This window comes from Lissotriton helveticus, chromosome 10 (genome assembly GCF_964261635.1).
Source record: "Lissotriton helveticus chromosome 10, aLisHel1.1, whole genome shotgun sequence".
In the NCBI taxonomy this organism is placed as follows: Eukaryota; Metazoa; Chordata; class Amphibia; order Caudata; family Salamandridae; genus Lissotriton; species Lissotriton helveticus.
In genome coordinates, this window is record NC_136071.1 from 958,568,485 (window position 1) to 958,592,157 (window position 23,673).

General features: G+C 44.0%; 1 protein-coding gene across 1 annotated transcript in view; it reads left to right on the forward strand.

Moving 5' to 3' along the window:
• The first annotated feature begins 3,192 nt into the window (after positions 1–3,192).
• The window catches only part of LOC144784677 (metalloreductase STEAP4-like), a 187,625-nt gene continuing 167,144 nt past the window's right edge, over positions 3,193–23,673 (forward strand). The window contains exon 1 of the mRNA XM_078663618.1: positions 3,193–3,319. The gene's annotated coding sequence lies outside the window, so the exon portion shown is untranslated. The remainder of the gene's footprint in view (positions 3,320–23,673) is intronic.

The following is a 23,673-nucleotide window of genomic DNA, read 5'->3' on the forward strand; positions in this document are numbered from 1 at the left end:
CGCGGTGGTCTCTTCAGCTTTTCTTTCCCTCCGCACCATTCGGAAAGTTTCCCGGTTCTTTTCCCCTTCTGCCCTTAGACTTATCCTCCTGGCGATGGTGACGTCCCGCTTGGACTACGGGAATGCCATCTACTGTGGCATGCCGCAGTACCTCGTGAGGCGACTACAGATGGTTCAGAACCAGGCGGCCCGACTCGCCTTTAATCTACCCAAATTTCACCATGTCACTCCCCTTCTCAAATCTTTACATTGGCTCCCTGTACAACAACGCGCATTGTTTAAGCTGGGCTGTATCATGTTCAAGGTTCGATCTGGGCTGGCCCCGGCCTTCATCAGCTCAGCCATCCAAGATTACACTCCATCTAGAGAACTGCGCTCCTCCACCCACCAACTTCTTGTGATCCCCCGTTTTAAACGTAAAAAATGGGGTGGTTCCAAGTTCTCGACCTTAGGTCCCACCTTCTGGAACTCTCTTCCGATCCACCACTTGCGATCCTGCCCCCAGTATTCCCATTTTCGCAAAGCCCTTAAAACCCTCTTATTCACTCAGGCCTTCCCATCTTAACCTTCCCACTTCCCCCGCGTCTCTTTTGTCCTCTGGGTCTGTAGCACCGTTTAGCGCCATGAAACCGCTTGGTGTACGCGCGCTGTACAAATGCTTTTAAATTCAATTCAAATCAATGGGAGGAGCTTAGGCACACTTGGTATTTTTAAAGTTTAGGTGATCGTTCTGGGTGCACACTTCTACGAATCTGTGGGAACAGCCTTCAGCTATCTGCACATCAGCAGCTTTCCTAATATTTCACACAATGCAATGTTGTGTGCATAGCATGAAATGAAGAGAGCAGAAATTATCCATTGGTGCTAAGATGTGGCACACTTCTGCTGTCTCCCCTGGAGCTGGAGCATTGTGTTCTGCTTAGCTCCAATGCAGGGACGGGGTGCTGCAAGGGTGCTTGCATTACAGACAGGATTATTTTTGTGCAGGAAGGTATACCTTCCTGCACAAAAACAATCTGAAGAGGCAATGTATTCTTTGTAGGCTCAATGCAGAAGGCATCACGCATAGAAAGAGGCAGTAACGAAGAAAAAAAAAATTGTTCTCATTGCTTCACCTCTCGGTGGTAGGCACACCATTTTGATGCAATCCCAGTATTACTGTCTTTAGTAAATCTCTGATTGCTGCAAATTCTATGGGTGAATGCATGGGAATATCCATGCTCCAACCAAGGAATGCCAACCACAACAGAATATAACTCAATGCAGCACACACAGCTGCATTGTGCTACATTTCATTCCAAAGATACACAAGGCTGCGCAAATAGGCCCTTGCAAGCTTTGTAAGTCTTCTAGTCACATTAGCAACATTCAGAAGAAGGACACATCCTTGGCTAATTACTTCCATGAGAAAAGAATCAAGAAGACACTCCTCTATGAACAGCAACCAGGTGATTTATTTGGAACAATGCAGACTTATGGCTTAAGTAGCAAAGGCAAAGTGATTAATATTATGGCAGACATAATGGAGATAGAGTAGACAATGGAGAAGGCGTCTTTGTATAAATGCAAACATCAGCAGGAAAATGTACACAAATGTATGTAGGTAAAGACCAATATAGGCCCAGCCTTGCTACAATAGAAGTATGAACAGCAGCACAAATGGGGTTAAGATTTCGAGGGAAGAAAGCAGATGCATGTTTTCACAGAGTAGAAAAATATATTCAAGCAACCACCATAGCAGTGAAGGCCACAGGCCTGCTGGGTAAGAAACACATAGTTAACAAAATATGTTGATAAGAGTAGAATAGATGTGCAGGCTAGCCAGGATGTAAGGCTTCACAGACCCGCAGACATGTAGGAGTAGTGCTTTACGCTTCGAACTAGACAGGCCAAGGACACCAAGATAGCGGAGAAATATTTCATACCCCAGGTGCAGACTTTCATAGTCACATGATTAGTTCTTTTGTAGAATAGTATTGCCTTTTGTTGACAGTGATGGCTGCTAGAAGCTTCTATCGATGATTAAGTGTCTGACATTTTCACCTTTGAAGAGGGATATATTTCGCCGCCTGCCTATGTACAATGGAAAGTTTAGTTCAAAGCTCAACTGCGGTGCTGATCGAGTTAATACATTTTATGCTTTCCTGCTAAATTAAAGTCATGTTTTCTTTTCTTACGTTCCAAAAACAATGGCTAAAAGTACTTTGTAAATGTTTGGTTGATCAATCATTCAGGCTACATGCAACAAGGTGTCTGGTTGCGGTACTAGTTTGACTTTTCATTGTTAAAACTTACACCAGTTTAAGCTCCTCAATCTAAGACCTTGTGTACCTCATTTAGCTCAACCCTCAAAATTGAGCTTTTTTCATTCAACATGTCTTCTCTTCTGCAAGGAAATTCCCAGGCACTTCTATGCTGCAGCCGGTTTGTCTGCATTGTATTGTAACATTTATACAGTGGTTACTACCTCTAAGTGGGTCAATAAAGTGCTTGCCTACATGGGCAGTAAGCTATGCCATGTAGGGTGTTTGTTTGGAAGGATGCTGTTTTGTGGTCCCATGAGGTCGACATTTCCAGGTAGAGCGGTGATGACCAATGAGGTGTAGTAACTGCAGTGATCGAAGTGGGCGGGATTGAAGGGCTTGGCGTGCCCCTACTTTTTAAATTTGTTACAGTCCGTTCCCCTACTTCTTTTTATTAAAAAAGCGTCCCAGGAATGGGCCATATTAAAATTATAGCTGCCTTAGTCATTCAGCCGTGTCCCCTGTTTGGTGCATATCGAGGAAGACCTCAGCACTGCCCACAACCTCCTCCCCTTCCCCTATGTATCTGGGGACAGGGGCCCGAAAAACAACTCTAAAAGGGCCGTCAGTGGGATAACTGCTACCTCTGATGGCTCTAATGGTGCAGTGATTAACAGCTCATTTACTGCCAACGCTACCTGGCTGCCCGCACTGTGACCAAAACAATAGTCACATCAGGAAGCTTTGGTGGCCCGACCCTGACCTAATATGCCCTTTATTTTCGGGCACACCCAGACTGACAGACACCACCTCCTGAGAAAGAAGAAAAGGGATTCAGTGAGGAATCAGCTGGCTGGCTGCAAATTTGCTCTTCACCCAGCCAGAACTGGAAAATAGGAGGAAGGCATGCCCCCAGCTGACCCAGCCCCACCAGCCTCTCCTGGATATTGTTCTGCGTGCCTGCCCAGAGATCCCCAGCCCCTCCTTTACAGCTCTGCTCTTTTCTCCGCACTGGGGTCTGCAAGAGGAACCTGGACTGCCTCTGAACTCCATGCTCGCTCGTAAATAAACATCACGTAAGTTGGGAAAATTAAAGAATACCTTGGTGAATTAATTTTTTTACAAACTTTTAATGTCTTACTCTGATTTTTTTCTTGTTATTTTATTTAATGTGTCTTATGGTATTAGATTTAATGTGTATGGCTGCTCTGTTAGTGTTCAGGGATGTGGTCTTTTATAAACAGAGGAGCAGATTCACAATAACTGGCGCATCCCTGCATATAGGCAGGGATGCAGCAGTTATTGTGCGCCACGGCTCCGCAAATGCGGCGCACCATGGGGCAAAAACGGCACAGATGCTTGACGCATCTGTGCCGTAAAGGCGGCGAATTGCTGGAGTTGCAACGCAAGCGCTACCCCGCTCCAGCAATGCTCTGAGGGGCCCTATCTGTACAATGCAGCGTCAATCCTCACGCATGCTTCAAGCAGGCACAGGGTTTTGATGCAGCATGGGCTCAAAAGTGACTGAGTGAAATCTTGTAGATTTCACTCAGCCACTTTTGGGAGCCGTTGCTGCGCCGGAACGCCCCCCACCCCCTGCGCAGGAACGCCTACTTCCGGCGCAGGGCTTTACAACATGACGCATCTCCCAGATGCGTCACGTTGTAAATACCCCGCACCATGGTGCATCTTTTGCGCCGCCGCTGCATCACAAAAGTGATGCAATGCCAGCATAAAAGAGGCACAAGGGGCTTGTAAATCTACCCAATACTGTTGACCTTTTTTAAAAAAAAAATTGCATATAAGCAGCACAAGTTGTGTGACACCCAACACCAGAGCCCCTTTCAAACCCCATCCAGGGTCTGGCTGTGAAAACAAATAGGTCCGGCAGCAAAGTCAGACTGGCCATACCGGGCATGGGACGAGAGGCTGGAGGGGTGGGAGGCTGGTTTTGTAACTGGGGACTGGTTTGCGGCAGTGCTGCAAAATCGTCCCCCCGTAACAAAACAAGCATTTGCAATGCAATAGGTTCTCGCATTTAAGAAATTTTAAGCTACTGGCATTGTAAATGAGAATGCCTTTTTATTTCTCTATTTTCAAAACGAACACATAGATAAAAGGTTTGTCATTTACAATGCCAGTAGCTCAAAGTCTTGCAAATGCGAGACCTATTGTATTGCCAATGCTTGTTGAAAACCCTCCTAAGAATGTGTGTAGACCACAAACATACACGGATCCTGAAATGCAAAGCAGATACTGAAAACAAACAAATAAATGTAATTCTTTTAAAAAGCATTTAAAATGTTAATTTCTTTCATGTTTACACAAGATCACACAGTACATTCATGTGTCAATAGATCATAGAGTTACCACCTCAAGCTGAGAAGACTTAAACAAAACGCTGTTGGAAGAATGTAGCAGCCAGGCTGCTTGGTGCTTTAATCTCAAAGATGTTATCTTGTGCAATAAAGAATTCTGAAGTCGACAAAGTTAATGGACCGTAAGGACTGTGAACTGCCCCAGATCACTATATGTGAAAATGACGCCAAGACTCAAATGGTTGTTTTGTACTATGAATTTGCAGCTGTCTGTGAAAAAGATCATTCAGTTTTGTCCCCTGTTTGGTGCATATCGAGGAAGGCCTCAGCAGTGCCCACAACCTCCTCCCCTTCCCCTATGTATCTGGGGACAGGGGCCTGAAAAACAACACTGAAAGGGCCGTCAGTGGGAAAACTTCTACCTCTGATGTCTCTAATGGTGTAGTGATTAACAGCTCATTTACTGCCAACGCTACCTGGCTGCCCGCACTGTGACCAAAACAATAGTCACATCAGGATGCTTTGGTGGCCCCACCTTGACCTAATATGCCCTTTATTTTCGGGCACACCCAGATTGACGGACACCACCTCCTGAAAAGAAGAAAAGGGATTCAGTGAGGAATCAGCTGGCTGGCTGCAAATTTGCTCTCCACCCAGCCAGAAATGGAAAATAGGAGTAAGGCAGGCCCCCAGCTGACCCAGCCCCACCAGCCTGTTATCTTGTGCAATAAACAATTCTGAAGTCGACGAAGTTAATGGACCCTAAGGACTGTGAACTTCCCCAGATCACTATATGTGAAAGTGAGGCCAAGACTCAAATGGTTGTTTTGTACTATGAATTTGCAGCTGTCTATGAAAACAAAAGTTGAAAATTTCTTATCGAAATGAATTTGTACAAAGCTGTTCTAATTTGCTCCATGCTAAATATAAAGTGATCCTTGCACAGCTACACCCAATTTCTCAAAAAGGGTGTAAGTCATTGAAGTTCATGGCAGTATACACTCCTTACTAAGAGTTAATTTTTAAGTTCATAAGCAAAACATCAAGCGACCTTGAAACCATTTAATGCCCACATGTCTTTGTTACAAAGAAATATGCCCTTAAATAAAGTAACGGGTGACCATGTAATGCGCTTTAAAGCCCTCTGATTGTGTGTCTGCCGCTGTGAGCAGGGCATAGCCACGTGTAAACAGGACACAAAGTCTTCAATACAAGCATTTGGACTGCAATCGGTCACGTATTTACGCAAGACCTATTGCATTACAAATGGGCGGCATCACGGACAATGGCAGGGGAAAAGCATCACGAACAACGGGAGGGGAGAGGCATCACGGACAATGGGAGGGGGCGGGGTAGTGAAAGGAACGGACAACTGGGGATGAGGACGTGAAAGGCACGGACAACGGGAGGGAGGGCGGGGGAGTGAAAGGTTCAGAGAATGGGAGGGGGTGGGGGAGTGAAAGGCACGGACAACGGGAGGGGCGGGGAAGTGAAAGGCATGGACAGCAGGAGGGAGGGTGGAGGAGTGAAAGGCATGGACAACGCACACGGACAACGGGAAGGAGGGCAGGGGGGAGAAAAAGCCATGGACAATGCACTGACAACAGGAGGGAGGTAGTAGTGAAAGGCAAAGGCAATGGTAGAGAGGGTGGAGTGAAAAGCACGGACAACGGGACGGAGGGCTGGACGGGGCAGTATAAGGAATGCAGCAAAGCACATCCTGCGTGGAGTAGGAGAACCTCATTAACGAAAATAGTGCTCCCAGTCTAAAATAACACCTACCATGTAACACTTGAAGTAAAGGGGCCAGTCGCCATGGGATATGACAAATGGAGAGGACGCGGTACTAAGGTGGGACTAATAAGCCTATCCACAAATCTGAAGCCAGCATTTAGGACGGACAATGACATAAGCCAATGGCAAATATGGGCAGATAGTGGGTGGAGCTTCTACTCCGTACTCTAGAGCTTCTACTTCATACTCCTCTAAATAAGCCTTGCAGAGCAGCGCATTCGCGCTGGCTCTAGGCTCGACCTAACCAGCAGAACTGTGCAACAAAATGACTATGTCTTAAAAAAAACTAACTCAGTGCAGAGTTTTTAAATGTTCAGACTGATATCTCTGATTGTTTATCTTCCTGCTGGAAATAGATTGGAGATTTGTTCGTTGGCAGTTTTGTGTTTTGACTCATCTAATGTAACGCACAGGGATAATATGCATGCTGCAAAGAAGGTGCACCATACAGATGGCAGAAATGTATTTAATGTTCCAAAGTTCTAAGTAAATAATGGGAAAGCTGGATCTGTAGTTTGTGGCTGTCATTAATTCATTGATGATGAAACCCATATTTTATAGGGACCTCTAAATAATAGTTATTTTTTGTGAAATAAACAAAAGATTTAGAAACTTCATATTATTTAATGCATAAAGATAAATTAACCATTGCTGATACTTCTCAGTTTTTGCAAAAAAAATGTCAAGCACCAACCAGAATCGGCATCAATAGCTAAACTGCAGGTTAGTTTTGTCAACGGTTGGTCCCTTTGTATATCAGAGATGACTGGTAGAAATTGGGATAGTATTGTGGCTTCTCTGGCAAAAAGATGTTTGCATAGTAAAGCATAGTCAGGAAATGTACAGGAAGGTCAAAAAGGCAAGTGGTCCTGTGTGAGGGTCCTTAGGAATAACATTAATGTGCTTACCTCAGAGGTCTACCCAGAGGCCTTCTTGTGATGATATGTTGTGCAGGAAGCTTTGTACAAAACTGCTCAACTGTATCATTCACACAGGAACCCAATTCAAAGGATATTCAGAAAGAATCTGTGTCTTACACTAACAGTGATCCGTGACGTTTATATCAAATAAGCATACATATCTACAATAGTGGATTGAAAAAGGGTTTACAGTAACTGGGCCGGACTGGGTGTACCGGACATCAGACGTTTCCCAGGGTGTCCGGAAGGATAGGGGGTCGATTTAGTTAGTGGGGGCCGGTTTTGTAGCAGTGCTGAAATTTTTTAATTACTGCAAAGTTCCTTGTATATTCAGCAGGCTCCGGAATTGAGTCACATCCTGGTGTTTATAACAGGGCAGAATTGGGTTGTGGCTGAAGACAGTGCAAGTTTCTCTCAGTGGGGCAGAAGGGTGTTCTGGGGGATAGGATGTGGCACTATGGCCAGTGCTACCGAATTTGGAACTGGGGAACCTGGTTCGGCCTTCATAACTAGTCCACAAGAACACTCTCCTGAGGGAGCACATTCCCCTACTAGACGTTAGAAGGCCCATCTAGACCTTAGAAACCCTGGTATCTTAGCACCTTGAAGGCCTGTCCACCACAATCTATATCGAAGTTCATCTCCAGTCTTGCAGGCAGGCCTAAAAAGCGGCACACCCTAAAGCAGCAGTGACTGTGTCACTGAGGTCACATGACCCTTGAGGCCAGTCCTCCTCACTCATTGGTGCCTCCATTGGCTTTGTTCTAGCAGTACTAATGCAACTCACCAGGGATTGGCATTGCAGGATTTGCATGCACACCAGACTAAGGGGCATGTTTACAAGGGCCTTGTGCCATCCTTGCTCCATGCAACGTGGTACATGCACAATGCAAAGCTCCAAGTCATATTTTAAAAGCCACACAAAGCCACTTTGCATGTCTTGAACTCTACCAATGTTTGAGTCTCATAATTTCAGAATTGATGTTTTTGTAATTCTCATTGCTAACTAACTCGAGTAGCAATTACACAAACTACTAATAAAATATTTGTGTCTCATTCATCTGATACTGCTAAAAGCATCTGCAAAACCACCAGGTTTGGGTTGTCTATGTCTAGATACAATAACAGGAAACTAAGAGGCATCTAATGCTGGCTTCATGACATGTTGTGTGAAGCATGAGGCACAGAATGATGTATTCAACAGTGCTCCCCAACACGTGCGGCCTCCTGTCGTATAATCTAAAGCCAAATTTTTTGTTCAGAAGTGGTTAGAAAAAGGGAGAAGTGCTGATGAAAGAAACTGCATGGCTTGGATACAAATGGCTTATGATCCCACTCATATGCGTATTTGTGACATTCTATGATTGAAAACGTATCCCACATTGTAAACGTATTATAATGTCAATAACCCTCAAATAAACGTGTATCTATTGGTTGCATTAAATAATCTTTATAAGCTGTAACTGGTCAGTGAAATGCCAAACATACTAAAAATTAGGATGTTTTGCTCTTTCTAGCCACACCTTTATTTATTTGCGGGTTTGTATCGCGCTCGAATCGACTCCCAGAGGAGTATCTCTGCGCCCAAGGAAACACAGCAAAACACAGTCAGAGGGGAAGCCAGACGAAAAAATAGATTAATTTTGAAACAAAAAGGTTTTAAGTTGCTTTCTAAACAGCAGATGTTCTGAACACTGTCTGAGAGCTAGAGGGAGCTTGTTCCATAGAGATGGACCAACCACAGAAAGAGCTCTACCTCCGTGCCTGGCCTTCTTTGCGCGGGGCACGCATAATAGGAAATGATTGCTTGACCTAAGGGAACGTGCAGGGGTGTAGGGTATTTTTCAGATATGCAGGACCTAGTCCATTTAGACTTTTGTGAATTAGACAACATGTCTTAAACTTCGTCCTCTTCTGGACTGACAGCCAGTGCAGTTTGTCCAGGAGAGGTTTGGACGCAGTTCGGGGTGGGGCGTTTAAGACCAGGCGAGCCGCAGTGTTCTGGATCACTTGGAGTTTGGCTAATACTCCCTCGTTTACAGATAGTAGCAAGCCGTTACAATAATCAATATGGCTAAGGACCAGGACCTGTACCAATGTTTTCCTGATAGAGTCTGGGAGTATAGGGAAGATTTTGCGTAACAGGCTAATTACGTGAAAGCACGAGCCCACAATATGATTGCTATGTTGTTTCAGTGAAAGCTCATGATCTAGGCGGACTCCTAAGTTCTTTACAATCTGTTTGGGTTCGGGGACAGGTCCCAGATCATGTGGCCACCAATCTGGGGTCCAGAGGATCTTTGCCTCCCCGAACAACATAACTTCGGTCTTGCTTACATTACATTGCAGACAGTTTGATGACATCCACTGAGCCACTGCTCTCATGCCATGAGAGAAGGAGTTTTTAATCTCGGTGGTGGGAGATTTAAAGGGAAAAAGGAGCTGTGTGTCATCCGCGTAAGACACAGGGATGAAACCATATGCTCGCATAATTCCAGCCGGGGGGCCACATAGATGTTAAAGTGGGTTGGGCTCAGACAAGATCCCTGTGGCACCCCTTTAGAAATCTCTACCTCCGCCGATCGATAGGCACCCATGGTGACACATTGGGTGCGGTTGGATAAGAAGCTCCTTAGCCAGGTCAGAGTCATGTTCTCTAGACCGATGTTTTCCAGTCGGCTTGTCAAGATGTTGTGTGACACAGTGTTGAATGCCGCCGACAGATCTAGTAGTACCAGGATGACAGAGTGGCCCCTATCCTGATACATATGTAGGTCGTCTGTAACTGACATCAGGGTTGACTCTGTGCTGTGTTTAGGCCTAAAGCCGGATTGTGAGTAATCCAGCCCTCCTGCCTGTTCAATATACATGGATAGGTGGCGATTCACATGTTTTTCAGTGAGTTTTCCTAGGAATGGTAGCAGGGATATAGGTCTAAGATTGGACAGGTCTGTCCATGGAATTGTGTTTTGTTTTCTAATGGGTCAAACCAGAGCCTTTTTCCACCCTCTGGGGACCTCACCTGTGCTCAGGGAAAGATTTACCAATCTCTGAACCCCAGGACCTAGTTCTGTACCAAGCATAGGCATAATTCTTGCTGGAATAGTGTCATCTGGGCATCCGCTCTTGATTTGCGAGGTTAGAGATATAACCTCCTCCAGTGAGATAGGGGGAAATTCGCCTAGTGTATGCGTGGTTGGGTTAGGGTCTTCCTTGATTTGTGGTTGAGAATTGTCTCCACAGAAGGACATGTTGGAGCTAATGATTTTCTCATAGATCCCATCATTTTTTTGGTGAAGAACAGAGAGATATCATCACACAGTTGCTGAGATGCAAACTCTGAGCTCTCGCAGGCCAGCGGTTTAACGAATGACTGCAGGATCTGATATAATACCCTAGGAGTATTTCCAGCAGCTTCGAGTTTGACGCAATGTGGTTTTTGCGTGCCATACGAATGGCTTTATGGTATGTGGAGAGGGATTCCCAATAGCTTTGACTCCGCCCACTCAGATTGTTCCCGCCCCCTGATGCTCTGCCCACAGTTCCCCTACTTTCTTTTCCCCACTTCAACCACTGAGTAACCGTGTTATAACAAGAAGAGCAGTGTGATAGGTGAGACAGATGCACATATTATGGTTTTCAGTAAACTGACAGTTGTGAAAAAGTCTTCAGGTCCCCTTACATTATTTCATACAATAATAAGCTACTTAGCTAGCTACTGCGCTGGATTGTCTAACCTGAAATGTACTTATAGTTTTGATACTTTGGTACTGACCTGGTATGGTTGGAGGGAAAGAAGAAGAGCATGGATCTGCTGGGATGGACATTGTTACTATGATCCGATATATGAAATATGTGAAATATAATAAACAATTAAGTTTATAGTTATTTGGGACCTGCATCCTTTACTTTATTAGCAGTGTGTGACATATCTCTTAAGTTTTTTCATGTCTATTCAGTTGGTGATGACTATTTTCTTGGCTGGTAAAATACTAGTGATTGACAAGCCCCATAGCAGATATGTCTTAAGTAAGTGTCAGATGTGTAAGTTACAGTTTGCTGACAACGGCTGGGTGTTTAGCATTAGTATTAGTGTGGGTGAGAATTGATATATATGAATTAACATAACTAACTGACATAACTAATTTGGCATAACTAAATAATACCTAAGTGAATCATAGGTCAGCCGTTCTTAACATACCTTCACATAGACAATAATGTGTTGAAAGCTGAAGATTGGGCTTGAAGGTGAGATCGGCTTTTCAGATGCTATACCTGGGATGTCAGATGATGTTGTTATCTTAAAAATAGCCAAGGTTTTTAAATGCCTTTTGAAGTGTATGTGCTCCTGAATGCTTTTAAGGCTGACTAGTAGTGAGTTTCAGAGGTTTGCGTCTTTTATTGAGAATGCAGTTCCTCCTATCGATGTTTTATGATAAGGTGGTATGATGATAAGTGGCGCTAGCATGGACTGCAGTGTCCTGTTTGTTTGTATTGCTTAACTTTAACTTGTAGTTCTAGTGGTCATTTTCCTTGTAAGGCTGTTGGCACAATATAGAGTGCCTTGAATAAAGTTCTTCTAGCTATAGGGCACAAGTAAAATGGTTGCAAGACTGGAGTCATGTGCTCTTTTGAATGATCGTGGAGATGTCTTGCAGCAGCATTTTGGATGTACTGTGGCTTGCAAATGATGAAAGCAAGTGCCCCAAGGTATAGACTGTTATCATAGTCAAGCTTGAAGATTAAGAATGTGAGGATGGCTTGCAGTTTCTGTTGTTATCCAAGGAATGGGAAGATGCAACACAGTGTTATCATTATGTAGAAGGCACTATTTGTGACGATGTTAACAAGTGGTATCAAGGATAAGTCTGAATCCGTTGCTACTCCCAAGTTTCTGACTTCTTTTGATGTTGTTGGAGGGGCCTCAAGTTCCTTCTGCCATATGGCAGTAGGGTGCCATTTTTACTATTGCCCAAAGGTCATGATCTCTGTCTTTGCTGTATTGAGCTGTAGATGTGTTTTCATCATCCATGTGTTTATAACACAAAGGCAGTCATCAGTAGGAGTGATCTTCTGGGCCGTCAATGTTTTAAATGATTTGAATGAAGTTTGCATAGTTGTAACAGGTAAGGTTGAATGATTTAATCATTTTTTCTAAGGGGCTAAGGTAGATGTTGAATGCTAGAGGGAAACTGATGGACCCCTGGAGGATGCCAGAGTGTTGGTTTTGAGGAGCTCATGTGAATGGTGGTAGGTTAACTATACTCCATCTGTCTCTGATATAGTGAGCAATTAATCTTAGAGTATTTTCACATACTCAGAGATGGATTCTTTGTTGTGGAGTGTGGTGATGGACAGTGTCAAATGCAGCTGATTAATCCAGAAGCCACTACGTTGTTGTCTACTGTGAGTATTAGATCCAAATGAATATGATGGCCGACTCTGAGCCTCTGCCTAGTTTGAAGCCAAACTGTTGGTCTAACATAAAGTCATTATTTTCTGTACAACATGACAATTGTTCTTTCAAGTACTTTACTTAAGAATGCTTCATTTGATATAGGCTTGTAGTTTGGTGAATCAGATGAGTCCAGGTTTATCTTCTTGAAAAGTGTTCTAATGCAAGAGGTTTTCTGTTCTGTAGGAACGTACCTAGTTCCAAGGAATTGTTGAGTAGGCATCTAGCTATCTCCCTTGCACAGATTGTGTGAAGGATAACTTGAAAGATGTTCAAGGTGTTGGGTCTGAAGGTAATCCTGATGGTCTGCTTGTGATAACAATGTTGAGGAAATCTTTTATTGAGAGGGTATTGAAAGTATTTATTTATGAAATGATTATTTCCTTTCTAAAGCGGTTAGATCATGTTTTGATGTGGAGTTGTCTTCATTCTTGTTAATGTAATTTTCTATTTTTTAAATTTTTTAGATCTAATCCATGGAGATTTTGCAAGAATGTTCTGGATTGCTTTATAAAGGTAGCTCTCATCAGTTAAACGGACTAGTGGTATATTTTTGTGGTTCTGATGACTCTTCTGTAGGGTCAGTTATAGTGGTGTTATATGTTTTGTATGTTTCATCTCTTGCTTTTCTCCACTTGCATTGTAGTATGTTTTGGAGTTCCATTGTAATATGTTGAGCTGTGTTTTCATTCTTTTGATGTTGTCATTCATCCATTTGCAGTCCTTTTTTCGGTTAATCTTGGATGTGATTTTTATTGGTATCTGTTTGTCTAGTGCAGCGAACGTTCAGTTGTAGAAGATGTGAATGTCTTTCTGTTGCATGTTTATTGGGGTTCTTTCAAGATGGGATTTGAGTCTGAGGATGTCTTGCTTTTTTCCATTGATGTACAAGTGTTTGTTCTTGATTGTGTTTGATGCCTATTGTAGTTGATACGTGTATTGAAAATGATGATATTGTGGTTAATCCAGCTTATGGGGGAGTTGCCAATGTCTTTGGCTTCCTGTAGAGGTGCAAATATGACGTCTATGGTGCTTCCAGTGGAGTGAGTTGGGTGAGAAAAAAATTGTTGGAAGTTGAAAACTTCAAATTTGATTGTGAAAGCCGAGATTGTGGTTAGATTCTTCTTCTCAAGCCATGTGTTGAGGTTTCCTGGATAGATTTGGATGGTTCAGATGAGTGCTGGTCACTGTATTTAGTAAGACTGCTTTAAAGTTTGCATTTCTGGTTGGCTTTTTTATTAAGACAAAGGAAAAACGTATTGTTGGAGTGTGGTGATCGCTTGTTATCATGTTTTCACAGACCATCCATGTTGTGGTTTTCAAATTGTGCAAATCTTAGTGATTATTTATGGATGACAGCTAGCCTCCTCCAATCATACCAATACGATTATTGATGATTAGGCAAATATCTGGTGAGATTGCTTTGTGGTATATGGGTGCAACGTCTTGTCTGAGCCATATTATCATAATGAGCGTAAAGTCTAGTGTGCTTTCTGTGAGTAGGTTGAAAATGTAAAAAAACTAAGTATTTTAGTTGTATTTCATTCCTCTTCATGTCATGGTTCTTTCAACAGGATTGTGGAGTATGGGAGGTGGAAGAGGGGAATAGGTTATTTTGTTGTATTAATCTGGTTGCAGCTTGAGGTGGAGGTGGAAGGGAAGTTGTGTGGGTAGAGAAAACAGAAGTTTGATGGCTTGTGTGTGGAATTAATGTGGTAGGTAATGATGTTCTACCTGCTGCGCGTTGTGTGGATGTTTTAGTGGGGAATGAAGAGCTGTTATGGGAAGGTTAGATCAGGGAACGTAGTACTTCCCTTTATTTTTAACTTCTTTAGAGAACGATCCTTGTGTTTGTCAGTTCTTTGGGTTGTGGTTTTGGAGTTGGTATATTCTTTATGAAGTGGTTGGTTTTGTTGAAGAAGAGGATACCTGGCTGATGGGGGTGGTTTAGTAGTAGTAATGGTTACTCACTGAACGTGTAAGAGGTTTATACATTTGGGATAGGCAGTATTGAAATAGTACAAAGAGATAAATTGTTCATAAATAAGTGGTTGCTTATCTGAAGTTCTTATGATGGAGATGCAGAGAATTTGGCCCTTTCCAAGTCCTGACAGACCCAACAGGCAGCACCCTTAAGTTGTCTGGCTTGGACATCCAAAGCCCTTGATTTAATTAATCCTGATGATCAGGAGACCTGGAGCAATGGGAAAGCTAGGCTTAAGGACCAATAGGGAGCCAAGCCCTAAAAGCTACCCAATATAAACCTTACTGTGGGGACCAATCAGAATTAACACTCTTAACCTGAAAAAAAGCAATATGAGTCTTAGCCCTAACAAACAATAGGAGGCCAGGCCCTACACCCTACAGTGAATACAAAGCATAGCCCTAGCAAACAATATGAGGTCAGCTTTAAACTGCAGAGGCTTGGCCAATGGGAGTTGCTGGATGCTGCGTTTGTCCCTCTAAAACATTTCCCAATGTCCACATGCATCTACTGATTGAAAGCCTGAGACTATAGAAAGATCTATATTACTGTAATCTATTTCCAATATCATCAGATCTCACTTGGCTATTTTTTTGTATTTCTAACAATGTTAAACCTCTGTAATGAACCTCTTGACTTGTATGTGGGCATATAATACGTATTCCTTTCCTATGACTTATATAACTTTATTGTAGTCAACTACTTTTGTACCTAGTTTGGTATTAGTAAAGTGTAGAACTCTCAATTTAGTAAATTATTCTGTCTTAAGAGTGTTGTGTTAATTTATGATGGTTTCTGTTTTGGATTTGCCACTGACTCTCTTCTTTCATATTGTATAATCCTTTTGCTGATTCTCCCATTCAACACGAATAAAGAAATCTCATTTCCTGTGGCATCTTCCCTGTTTGGGCTAGAGGCAAGTGAGACCTTTGGGAAAAGAATGCCCCTGCAGCAATAGATACTCACAGGCATTCAAAGAGTTGACTGCTGTCACTGCTCAGAAGAGTAGGAGGAGGGTCAGATTTACATTTGAAAGGGAAGTAGGCTAATGTACCATCTATTCTATGGGCCTCACTGGTGAATTCAGATGGGAGCTCATACACAGTTCTTCATAATGGAAGGGGGCTTAAATGACAAGCCATGAAAGAAAAATAACATTGTCAGAATTTTTTATGACAATGCTGGTAGCAGAAAACTGCTGACAAATCCCAAGATGCACTGTCACAAATTAGCCCGCAGGCTCAATGCATTTAAATCAAAATGAACTTTCTGATCACCTAATTCTGAACATAAAATATTTAATGTTTGATATATGAATTTGCTCTTTGCCATGTATTTGCTTCTAACAAAACATAAATTATTCTGGAGCGTGCGTTCTTCAATATGTCCATAACTTTATTGTGTTACAACATCGAAAACTCTGATACCCACTGCATTTCGGGTCGGCATGACCCTACATCAGGGGAAACTATACTTGCATCAGCAATGTAAGGTAGTAGGAAATGGTACTTCACATCTCCTTTACCAGTATGAAAATATTTAGCAAGGTACTTATGTGAAATGTGTCTCACCCATGCACTAATTCCCATCATATAGCACTGTCACACATGTAATAGTGAAATTCCATGCTCATAGGAGTGATCACTACCAAATGACATCTGGTGTTATACAATGTTAACCAGACATCAATTGGAATATCACAATACCATTAGAAGTGATTATTAAATTCATGTTCAAATAGTCGTAGTGAGTATCAGATACCACTTGTGGGCAATATATAGCAATGAAATTATGAAGATTACCTTAGATCTTCATACCTGTGACCTCAATGGAACCCCATGTGAATACCTGATGCTCGCTTGTCTTAAATCTTATCAGTGCCCATGAGTTCAGTAACCGAAAGTGTACTGCCTGACATGAAACCGGAATCTGACAAAAGTAGATAGTAAAAAAAAACAATATTAATGGAGAGTAGTTTAAATATAAGTTTAACACTCTTCCATAAATAATAATAGCAAAGAATATCAAATAAATTAAAGGTGAAGAAAAGAAACAATAGCAATTATAAAATACAAAAACATTTAATGGACCCAAAACTAAGTATGGGCCGAATTTGACGGATTTGCGGTCCACAAATTCGCGCGAAATGGCAAAAAAAACGCGAGTTCGCAGATTTTCACGCAAATTCACGGATTTTTTTGCCATTTTGTGACACGTGTGTCTGAAACTTTGCCACCGCGCGAAAGGCGCCGAGGTATCTCAAGTGAGCTGTCCATCATAGTGAGGAAAGGGCGGGAAGACGTTGCATACCCTTGTGTGTGTGTGGCGGGGCCAAACGGGTGGGGCTTCTATACGAGTTTACATGCCTCTTGTTTATAAAGGGTCAGAGACCGATTAGAGCACAAGATGAGGAGAAAGCAGCCTCCTGGTCACAGGAAGTACACAGGGATTGCGCTCGAGAAACTCGTGGATGCAAAGACCTCCATCAAGGATTACATCTAATTGTAGGCGGTACATATGGGGAGGAAGCACACCTGCCTATCCTTGACCGTGCTCACTAGTTGTTTGGGCGCTGAGGTCCCTCGAGGGAGCTGTCCATCATAGTGAGGAAAGGGCGGGAAAATGTTGCATACCCTAGTGTGTGTGTGGCGGGGCCAAACGGGTGGGGCTTCCATGCGAGTTCACATGCCTCTTGTAAGGGTCAGAGACCGATCAGAGCAGCAGATGAGAAGGAAGCAGCCTCCTGGTCACAGCAGTACTCGGGGATTGCACTTGAGAAGCTCGTGGATGCAAAGACCTCCATCAAGGATTACATCCAATTGTAGGCGGTAGATATGGGGAGGATGCACACCTGCCTAGCCTCGACCGTGCTCACTAGTTGTTTGGGCGCCGAGGTCCCTCGAGTGAGCTGTCCATCATAGTGTGGAAAGGGCGGGAAAACGTTTAATACCCTAGTGTGTGTGTGGCGGGGCCAAACGGATGGGGCTTCCATGCGAGTTCACATGCTTCTTGTGAGGGTCAGAGACCGATCAGAGCAGCAGATGAGAAGGAAGCAGCCTCCTGGTCACAGCAGTACACGGGGATTGCGCTCGAGAAGCTCGTGGATGCATAGACCTCCATCAAGGATTACATCCAATTGTAGGCAGTAGATATGGCGGAGGAAGCACACCTACCTAGCCTTGACTGTGCTCACTAGTTGTTTGGGCGCCGAGGTCCCTCGAGTGAGCTGTCCATCATAGTGAGGAAAGGGCGAGAAAACGTTGCATAACCTAGTGTGTGTGTGGTAGGGCCAAATGGGTGGGGCTTCCATGCGAGTTCACATGCCTCTTGTAAGGGTCAGAGACCGATCAAAGCAGCAGATGAGAAGGAAGCAGCCTCCTGGTCACAGCAGTACTCGGGGATTGCGCTAGAGAAACTCCAATTGTAGGCGGTAGATATGGGGAGGAAGCACACCTGCCTAGCCTCGACCGTGCTCACTAGTTGTTTGGGCTGATTATAATGCGTGACTGAATTTGAGCTTAAACCCCGGCAACTGCTTTATTTATATCTTTAAGTGCTTCCTGTTGAGGTTTAATTTTTGTGACAGGAGCATCGTGCCAGAATGAATCCTGTCTGCATATATTTATCCACGAAGATGCCACACTCTACTGCAAAAAAATGCACACAAAAAATCCACCCTCGAACGGATTTGCGGAATTTTGGCAATTTCACACAATTCGCGGATCGCAAAATTGCCGAAATCCGCAAAATCCACGAGCGGAACGGATTTTGCGCCCACCCTTACCCAAAACCACAATGGGTGCTATCTTGAAAAGTATTACACTTAATGGAAAGAGGACTAATACATATATCAGGCACCTAACAGTGCACTAACAGTGCATACAGTGTGTATCATTACAAAATCTAACGAGATGGTGTAACAAACCCTTAACAGATAAAGTGAAGAACAGGAATGGTGCATCTCAGAATGCTAAACAATGTTCTATGTATTGAAGAAAACATGACATTTCTAGTTGCATCCGATTTTAAAGTATCCGACCGCTTGATCCAAATTATTTATCTTTGTAAGAGCTTTTAGTAATTATCAATATTCAATTGATCCTTGTGAATTTCCAGAATTGGAAATCTAACTTAGTTGACATAGTGACATTGACCCATCCAATCTGTGGCCACACTGTACTTCTTGTTCTGATTTCTCTTACTTTTATGTTCTGTAATTCTGTTTTTGATTTTACTTTCAGTTTTCCCAACATAGAAAATGCCACACGGGCAACTCAGACAATAAGGACATTTTAGCAGAACTGGTGCTCACAAGGACACACCAAGACAGTACATTATATTTTGTGTACACTTATCTGATATTGGAGTCATAAAAGTGAGTGCATTTACCAGTCTTCAGCTTTATTTATGACCAGATTTATGACACTTGTTTTGAAAAAGGTGGAGGCCCACATTATATGTAACTTATTAAGGGACTTCATGTAGAACGAGTTAGAGAGAGGACAATGACATTTCTTTATTGTTTGTGATGGGCTAGGTTTGGCCTTTACCAGTAGGTTGGTAGACCTTCTCTTCTTTACTGGGGAAACTATTTATTAACAAACAATAAACACAAGGGTGGCTTGGACACGGAACAAAGATGGTCACACTCTAATACCACTCTGTGTGGTCACCTTTAATTAGACTGAATCAAGGTGGGAACACTGAAGGCTTGGCTCCCAGGGGCCCCACCAAACTGATGAAGTGGGAGGCGAGCTGTGGTGGAGTAGGTGGCCCCTTCCTAATCTGCTCATGGTGAATGGGCTGCACTTCATCAGAGAGCTGAGGCAGGCAGCATGATTTGCTGTGCTGAGGACCTTGTTTCAGGGAGCGCCATTTCTGGCCCCTCTGGTTTTCAACCCCCCTCTTCCACTTTGGACATAGGAGACATTCTTGGGCAGCTCTGCTGGAAGAGGATGCACTCCCCCTTGGAATCCCCAACACAGCCGGAGGCTTGACCGATCCCGCAGCTTGGAAATTCTGACCGAGGTAGTAGAACATCCGCTCTGACATTCCCCTACCCATTGCTCCCAGGGGCTGAGCAGCACATGCTAGTAAGGAGACGGTGGGCCTTGGTAATATATGGAATGGTTAGTGCCTATGTAGCAAGTGCTATTGGACTGTAGAGATGAGGCCCTTGTATTTGGGGGTCGGTGGTGGGATCACAAGGAATACTGCCAAAGGTGGGTGCTCCTTTCTTGTGCTTCTTTTGCACTTCCCCATTGAAGGTAGACATATCCTGGCTGGGGGTTAGACGACACTCCGAGGCCTAGATCTACTCCCCAAAGGGGGCATGATTCGGTGCATAAACAGACCTTGATGACATCCACGAGAGTTGCGCACTGCTTACTAGTCAAGAGGTGGCAGGCCTCGGAGTGCATTGTGATGCAGTTGCCACCTACAGAGGGCATGGGAAGCCTACGCCATTTACCACAGATGCTGTGATGTTTGTCCTGCCTTTCTGCCCACCATTATATCTGCTCATTTTTAGGCAAATGGGCCTTTCCAGTGTATCAGTGGCAACCCCGTTAGGCATTTCGCCCCTTCTGTTTCCCTCCCAGATTCTTCAGACCATTTCCTTGGGCCTTCTTGGAGGCCTTTACCATGCACTACCAGGAAGGGTCCTGGGATCTGACTGCTCATACCGCCTCACACGCTAGGCCACAGTGGAGGCTTGACAGGTCAGTGGCTGTGTTGCAGGCCCCAAAGACTAAGCAATGGTGTCCCCTACCATCATGGTCAAAGACAAGGTCCCTCTCGGGCACCAAACAGCGTACTCTGGACAAATACCCACAGCCCGAAGGTTCATCTTCTCTTGCAGGGGGTTGTGTGGTTCAGCTCCTGACAATGCAGCACTCCTGTCACCTTTTACGCAGTCACTGGACATGTTGAATGGTAAAATTAGAGCTGTGGGCACTGATATTAATTTACTCCACCAGGAGCTCAGAAAGGCCATTGAGCAGATTACGTAGACAAAAACTAGAGTGTCTGGGGTGGAGGACTCAGTTGGCACCCTACAACAGACAGTGACTTAAACTAACTCCTTTGACCAAGGAGCTGGCAGTGAGAGTTGAGGATGCTGAGGGCATGGTTTGCCATGATTAACTGCGGTTTGTAGTCTTTCTTAAGGGGTGTTAGGGTCCCTCGATGGAACGTGTTCTTAACTAGCGGTGGGCGGAATTTGCGTAATTGAATTAGGCAAATCTCTGCGAAACGGTGAAAAATCTCCGCAAACACGCAGAAATTCCGCAAACACGCGGAATTGCTTGTTCTCGATGCTTGTTCCCTGTTTGCAATCGTTTTTTGCATGCTCGGGGGAAAATATCTTGTGAACACACACTTTCAGAACGCGAACAAACAAAAAATTTCGCAAAGTCGCAGAATGCAGAATTTTGGATAATTTTGCATTCTCCGCGGAACGCGAAATTACCCAAATTCCGCAAATTCCGCAAGCGGAACGGAATTTACCGCCCAGGCCTATTCTTAACCAATGCCTCCTGCTTCATCATGGAGCAGACCCATGGGGAATGTGGTATACTAGTTTCCCCAGCTAATTCAACTTGTTGGGTTTGGGGATCCATTGGGACGGGCCTGGTGGGGTCCCTGTTGGGGCCTGGCTGAGGTCTGCTTTGTGACAGATACTTCTAGTTTTTGAAGTATGAGGGAGAAGGGAGGTGGGAGTTTGTGACTCGTTACATTATTAATTTTGTCATTGATATTATTATTTTGCACACCTAGTGCACTCCTCCCCATTTTCCGGCCTTACCTGCGAAATTTTATGAGTGGCCTTACATTATATGACTCCCTGGATCAGGTTCAGGTGGTAACATGGAATGTGAATTGCCTACTTGACAAGGTCAAGCAAGGGGCAGTTTTGAAGCATGCTAATAGAGTGGGGGCAGGTATCCAATTACTGCAAGAGACTCATGTGGCAAAAAGGTCCCTTGTCTAGCCCTGTTGATCTACACACAGGTTTATCATTCAGGATTCATGCAGAGGCACCAGAGTTTTGATGAGGAATCATGTTCCATTTCTGCATGTTAGGATATGGGTTGACCACCAGTGTCGGTGTATGGATGTGACAGGAACGTTATATGGGGAATCCCCCAAGTTTCTCTGTATATACGCCCCTCCTCCCCTCTGTCAGTCCTTTATAGACCTGACGACTAGGTTATGAGGCAAACTTCTCTATGTGCTCCTCTATGTGCTCATGGTGTTAGGGGGCAACTGTAAAAGTGTCATGGACTCTTTGATGGACTGGTGGTGTCAACATGGAGCATCCCCTGGACCTGTTAGAGCCCATCTGCCTTCTTTTGTGGCCTTTTTTTAGGTTTGGTTGATGTTTGAAGGGTACCCCATCCACTTAGGGGGAGTTGCACATTTTTCTCCCCAGCCTGCTGCTCCTTTCCTGCCTTGATTATTTTCTTATTCTGCATTCATATTTTACATAGAGTCTCAGGAGTCTCTGTCCTGGCAAGGGGGCTCCCTGATCACTCCCCAGTGGCCATCCCACTATGCATGGGTCATTGGTACGCAGTGTTCGGATGACGCGTAGCACCTTAGCACGTACAATGCCCAGACAATAGACTCTATATAGAGCGCTCCATAGAGGACTATCTTGTCATCAATGTTGATTCAGTAGCACACAAGGCGATACTATGGCAGGTCATGAAACCCTTACAGTGGGGGGTGGATATTAGCTACTCTACTGGGGAACAGTGACTTCGGTCACAGGACTTAGTAGATGTTGAAGCCCGGATGGTGACTTAGATGTATGGGGTCCTATGGATGATGGGCAGTTGGTCCGTAGAAAACGGGGTGGGGATATGTACAACTGAAGTTGCGGAGTGAGGCTTTAGCCGTCATGGCTTAACGCCTAACTCCACCACTTCAGAAACGCAAGGCTGCACCATATTTACATGAATATGTTGCAGTCTTGCATTTTCCCCTGTGCTGGCACTAAACTAAGCAGTGTAGCGTAAATGCAGACACCCTTGCACCATAGTGCAAGGGTGTCTGTGTGCAGGGGAAAGATTGTTTATGTACAGGATGGTCCTCCTTCCTGTACATAAACAATCTTTAGATGCCATTTTGTCACTTCTATGCATGCTGCTTAATGCAGCACACATGAAAGTCACAAAATGGCATTTTTTTAAAAAGATTATTTACGTGCAGGAAGAGGGATCTTCTTGTACATAAACAATCCATGGCTTTTTGCTTTTTCCATGTGTGCTGCACAATGCAACACACATGGAAAAAGCGAAAACGAGGAGAAAGAATGCATTTCTCCTCGTTTCACCAACTTAAGACCAAGTTTCCCTGGTCTTAATTTTGGCGCTGCCTCCTATTTACGCTGCCCTTGTAAATATGAGGCACGTGAAAGGGGGCCTTATTTCAAGACAGCATTACGCCACGTCAAGTGGCTTAACGCTGTCTTATAAATAAGGCAAAGCCCCCATTGCCATCAGAACGTCACTTTCAGTGACGTTGTGATGGCAATAGCGACTTGTACATATGTTTCTGGGTCGTTTGTAACAACAGTACCAACAGTTCCTGATGTGGGAGACCAAACAGTCTTTCGAGGCAGTCCAGGGCCACATATACCAATGGGGAGAAAAGTCAAGCACAATGCTCTATAGATTGTGTGAGGGTCCTCGTCACCCTCCCTCCATTCATCTCAAACGAGGTTCAATTAATTTATTTATATATTTACGGTGTTTTATAAAGTGCGAACATGACCCATCCAGGTATTAGATCACTGTTGTTAGAAGGTGGTTCTGACCATCTGAGCCGCCCTGCTTTTTTGCTACTTGAAGATCTAATTTTTGAGCTTTTACTGTGGGAGAGCCTCATAAGTTGGGACTCACCCACAGTGAACTTATGATGAAAGAGATTGCATGTGGATTTTACCGGTGTCCCC